Raw genomic sequence first — 6,000 nt, forward strand, 5'->3', positions numbered from 1 at the left:
AATAAACACTTTAAAAAAAATTCAGGATATTTTAGGTGTCAATGGGTTGGCTGTGATGGGAACTTTTTAATATGAGGTTGGATAAATGAGTATCTTTAGTCAGAAGCACTGTCATGAGAATTGTTAAAATGAATGGGAGGTTGACTTGGATAAGCTCTAAAGTCCTTCTAAGAGCCTAGGATTCCATATTGCCAAATACCTGATCTTGAGCTGCTGACAGCTCATTACCTTGAAGTGTTATCAGCAAAAAGCTGTTTTAATGTTTCCAGAATCTCAAATAAGCCTAAATTCTTGCATTGCTGAGAATGGTCAGAACTTACACTTAATATACTAGGCATTTTGAGAAAGTACAAGTCCTACATAAATGTATGTATACATATATGAATATATGTATTTTTATATATTCATATATGTGTTCATGCAAAAATAAAATTTGTGACTATGAAATAGAGCTGTTGCTACAAAAGCCACTATACCTATGTAGTTCTGCAGTCAGAATATCTGGTCCTGGATGAGTTTTTGTCTTCTGAGGATATCTCTAGTCATCTCTTGGGTTATGGCAATAGTCTCAGAGTTCCTGAAATTAAATTTAATTCATTTTAATTAGGAATTTTTCATAGACTAGGACACTCAATATAAGCAAAAAAATTATCTAAATATTTTGGAATATGTATTATCAATATTATGTGTGTTTTGAGAGTCTCTAATTGGGATGTGGTCATAGTGCTAGCATCTCTGGTTTAAGATAAAAAGCTAGTGAGCTTCTGGCAAGGAATAGATCATGTCTTGAGAAGCCTGAGAAGAATATGTTTATTCACAGGAAACTTTATTTGATGAAGAGGTTTAGGGCCTGAAATTTGAAAGCCATAGCAGAGATGGAAAAAAATAGCTTAAATAAACTTATAAAATCCTAGCTATTATGGAGGACAATAGGTGTCCTGGAAGAAAAAGAATAAAGGTGTGTTCTCTCTGAAATTGTTTTCCAACTACACTACATATATTTTTAATATTCTTAGTTATTTTCTTGTTTTTCTACTCATTAGATTGTCAGTCCCCTGAAGGCAGAAATCTTGTTTGTGCTTCCCTCCATCCTCAACCCACTCCTCCCCACCCCTTACCCAGATGTTAGCACAGTGCCTATCAGGGTGTAGTGTTGTATGTTAGGAAGTTACAGGGCTGTATGTAAATCCACAACTTGGAGAGTGGACAAGATGCTTCAAAGCTATGGATATGAATGGTGTGATTGTGTATGAATAATACCAGGGAGGCTAATGATCCAAATTAGTCAAACTTCTGCAAACATTTAAAGAAAGGATAACAAAAGGGACTTTTGTAGTTATGATGGATCAAGGAAAAAAAAGAAATGACATGCCCTATGATTAGTAGCTGTTGTTTTTCAGGAGTAGTGGTAGTATAATGGTAGTGGTGGTGGTGGTGGTGGTGGTAATGGGAAATATTAGGTTAGATGACGTAGTGGAGAGAAAAATGTTGAACAACTAAGTTATTCTGATCCTATATTTTCCAAAAAGAGAACAGATATGATTAAGAGGAAAGTAGCATCCAAAATTGGTATAAAGGTACTAATGAACTACTTAGCTTCTTTAGATGACTTTAAATTTCTAGATCCAGATGAACTATATTCCAATATCCTGAAGAACTTACTAATATGATAAAAGAAGCAATGCATTAATGTTTAAGAAATCAAGTGACTAGAGCTAGGCAGATATGGTCTAAATGGGCCAGAATAAGTGGGAGGAAGGAAGAGATGATCTAAATTACAGACCAGTAAATCCTAAGTCATTCATTTTGTAACTTGACATAATTATGGAATAGTGTGTTAAATAGATGTTCTCTGTGCACTTAGATAATAAAGAAAGGGGTAGACAACATAAAACTGGCAGTCAACAGCTCATTTTGAGACTCAGTTTCTCTGAACCTCAGTTTCCTCTTTGGTGAAATCAGGGATAGCTATCTTACAAAATTGCTGTAAGGATGAGATGACGGAAAAAATGTGTAGCCACAAAGCTTTATGTAATTCAAGATAACATTAGTTATCATAGAACCAAATACCAGGAAAATTGATTGTAAGAAAACCTTTATAAATTGAGTAGCCTCTCTTTTCCTCTGCTGACAGTAGAGTCAGAGGCCTAATTTGAATCCACATCTTCCGAAACCCATGACTAATAATTACTTCAAAAAGAAGATGAGTACTTTAATCACCTAAAATATCTTATTTAGACTTTAGGACAAACCTAGGACAAAATGATTACCATATTTGCAGATTAGAGAACCAAGACTTGGAAAGTTGAAGTAACCTTATTATGGTCACATAGCTACAGAAGGTCAGAGATAACATTTGAACTCAGGCTTTCCTGAGCCTAGGTCTTAAATTCTACCTACAATATCACCTTTTCTCTGTTTTAAGCTGTGCGTAATGTGTTGCTTAAGAACTAATATTTGGATCATCTTTGGAATTTTCATGCCATATTTTTAACATAGTGCATCCCATGAAAATTTCAATGACTTTTTTCATGAACTGTTGTCCAGCCATTCTTTACATGTTGTGTTTTAATTTTTTGAAGCCAGGTACAATCTCCTTATTCAACAACATGCTACTAAATTACTTCTTTTTCTTGACTGTCAATATTTTTTTTATCCTGACTTCCATCCAATGTCTTAGTATTTGCTCCAAGCTTTGTATCATTTGTAAATATGATGAGCATGTCAGCTGTGACTTCATTCAAATTGTTGCTAAGAAACCCTAAATAGCACAAAAAAAACTGTAGAACTCCATGCTAGACACCTACCCTGAGTTGAATTTCTCCCATTAATGATCTGGGTCATTTTCCAATGAACTCTGAGTACATTCACCTACTGTTATTCTCCCCCAAATGCAATCTTCAGGTAAATTTTCCCACTTTCTTGGTGATATTATCAGAATGCTTCCATTAATCAAGGTTCACAACTTCAGAATCTTCTATGACTTGGAGTTAAGAATGGAGACCAAATCCCACCATGGTCACTGCATGAGCCTAGACAACTTATTTAACATTTGCTTACCTCAGTTTATTCACCTCTAAACTGGGGAATGATTCAATGTTCTCTGAAGTGCCTTGCAGCTCTAAATGTGTGAGTCTAGGGCATCACCTCATTTTTTGTATTCCCAATACTTGACACAATGCTGCACGCATAGACATAGCCCACTTTTGTTCAAGTGAAATGTTTGGTTATAATGAGCCCAGAGAAGTTAAGTGACTTGTCATGAATTACAGTGGTAAATATAATAATAATAGAATCCGGACTTGAACCATATCTTTTTGCTTCATAATCTAGTATTCTTTCAACTAATTGGTTATTTCATGGAAGCAAGATTAGACTTTTTCTTTTAGGCCACAGAGGATAAAAATAATGGAAGCTGGGAAGAGGAAGATTTAAGCCTGAGGTAAGGAGAAACATGCCTAGTAAAAAGAAGTATCTAAAAATTTAATGAGCTACTTTAGGAGTAGTGGATTTCCCTTCAGCGGAAGTCTTCAACTGAGATTAAATGACAACTTGGTATGGATGTTGTTGACATGATTCTGGTTTAGACATGGATTATGATAGATGACACCTGGGCACTTCCAATTTTGAGTCTCTGTGATTCTAGTAAATGGATTTTAAAAGCACCAAAATACATTTGCTTTTGCCCATTCACATCTGTTGGCTAGAGACCAATATCTGAAATGGGATTTAGCCCAGGCAGGTGACTCTGCAAAGGTGATTCAGCCTAAGTGACTCTGAGAATAATTCAAGTTAACAAACATTTATTAAATACCTACAAAGTATATTAGGGGAAAAAAGATAAAGAAAGATGAAGGACCCAATAACTGAAATGCCCTACTTCCTCATCTCTACCTCTTGACTTCTGGCTTCCTCCAGATGTCATCAAAAAGTCACACTACTGCAAGAAGCTTTTCACATTATTTCTTACTCTTAGCTCCCTCCTTTTGAGATTGCCTTCAATTTATCCCGTGTAAATCTCTCTCTCTCTCTCTCATATATATACAAATACATATATATATATATATATATATATATATATATATATATATAAATCACATAGTTGTTTTAATGTTTAGACTGTGACCGTTTTGAGGACAGGAACTGGATTGTTTGCTTTTTTTATCTTTTTATATCCCCAGTTTTTTAGAAAATTTAGTTTGGCACGTAGTAGTTAACAAATGCTTGATAATTAATTCGTTATTGAATGAAATATTATATTATAGCAGCGGGATATGACATGAATTGATTTGTAGTAATGGCCCAGATTGTGTAATATGATACATCCTGGACAATGCTATAAAGTTTTTGTTTATATTAAAGCCCCCATCTAGTTAGCTGACAGTATAAGGACAATGTGATTTTTATATACTTATATTTTCTCCACTTTAATGAAGAAAAATTGCAGAGTTGACTCTCCTTCTGAAGTGACTCCCAAAAGAATAGGTATAGAACAACTAACTGTCCTAATGAGAAAAAATGTTATGGTACCACTATATCATTTCTTTATGATTATGAAAAATGTAGCATGATAAGCTCTGCTGGATGTTGGGAGACCTTGATTCTAAATTCAGTATCACACCTAATTTATGACCCTGGACTAATTGTACAATTTCTCAAAAGAAGGCTCAGTCTCTTCTTCTATAAAGGTAAGGATAACCTTACATTAAGATATCTTCCTTAAGTATTTTGCAGTGATTGCATAAGTAGTAATGAGGCTTTAGACTATCAGTGATAGAAAATGAGAAAAGTGCTGAGGGAAGATGATTTTCACCCTTTGACCAAATGTTTCATCAAGAATGATAGTTTGGCTCCTTACGGTGATATTTTGTACTGCTTGATGGTATTTTGTACTGCTAGAACAAGGTGAGTTTGGAAAGGGAAAATGTTATAAACTAAGTATCCATTCCAACTTGTGGTTATTTCACTGAATCCCTCTGAGATTTCAGTTCTGTAATGCCTACATATGGGTGACTTATTTCTTTATTTGGGGTTATCACATAACTTTGGAGAAGTTGTGGCTGTTTCTGAATAAACCAGAATATCTTAGATATCCATTAATGACTCGAAGCTGACATGTAGAGGTATCTACAATGGATTGTCTCAGTAGTTACTCCTTCAATTCAAAAAACATTTAAAAGCCTGCTAAAAGTAAGGAACCGTGCTCTTTGACTTTTTTTTCCTCATAACTTTAATAAGTCACACATTAAATCTCTAAGACTAAGAACTACCAACACAGAAGTAGGATATCCAAGAACCACTGAGTACTTTTTGATTCTATCCTTCTGGTAACTTCCCCACTCAGTTGGTTGTAAGTACATGGCCAAATTACTTCTAGAGATGAATAAAAAATAAAGAATTAAAAACAGAATTAAGAACAAAGAGAGCACTCTGGGAGAAGTTAAGCATAGGGAAGCACCATAAGATTAAATACATACAAAAAATGCTGAAAAATGTAGAAGAAAATGTGTGAATTTTTAAAATGGGATGTCTTAGGCTAAAAAAGAAGTAAACAAAGTCTTTATATATTAGAGTTTGCGAGGAGAGGAAATATGGTTTATCCAGTGATGCTAAAGGAAAAAAATAAATTCGAAGATAGATATCATAGGATCACAACATTTATATTTGGAAGAGATTTTGGAAATAATTTTGTCCAACTTCATTTTAGATAGAAAACTGGAACCAAAGAGTAGATGTGATGTGTCAAGTTAACTCAATGAATATGTAACAAAGCTAGATTTGAAACTAAGTCCAGTGATTTCATTGTTGTCTGCAGAAATCTAGAAGATCTTTTTTTTTCTCTAAACTCTCCATGGAGAAGAGATTTCTCTGATAACTATATGTATATTTTTAAAAGTTGCACTGAAGATAAATATATTTGAAAGTTAATAGATGTTGAGCTGGAAGGGATTTCAGAAATCAACTCCCTCATTTTAAGGATGAGTAAAGTGAGGTTCAGGA

This window comes from Trichosurus vulpecula, chromosome 7 (genome assembly GCF_011100635.1).
Source record: "Trichosurus vulpecula isolate mTriVul1 chromosome 7, mTriVul1.pri, whole genome shotgun sequence".
Taxonomy (NCBI): domain Eukaryota; kingdom Metazoa; phylum Chordata; class Mammalia; order Diprotodontia; family Phalangeridae; genus Trichosurus; species Trichosurus vulpecula.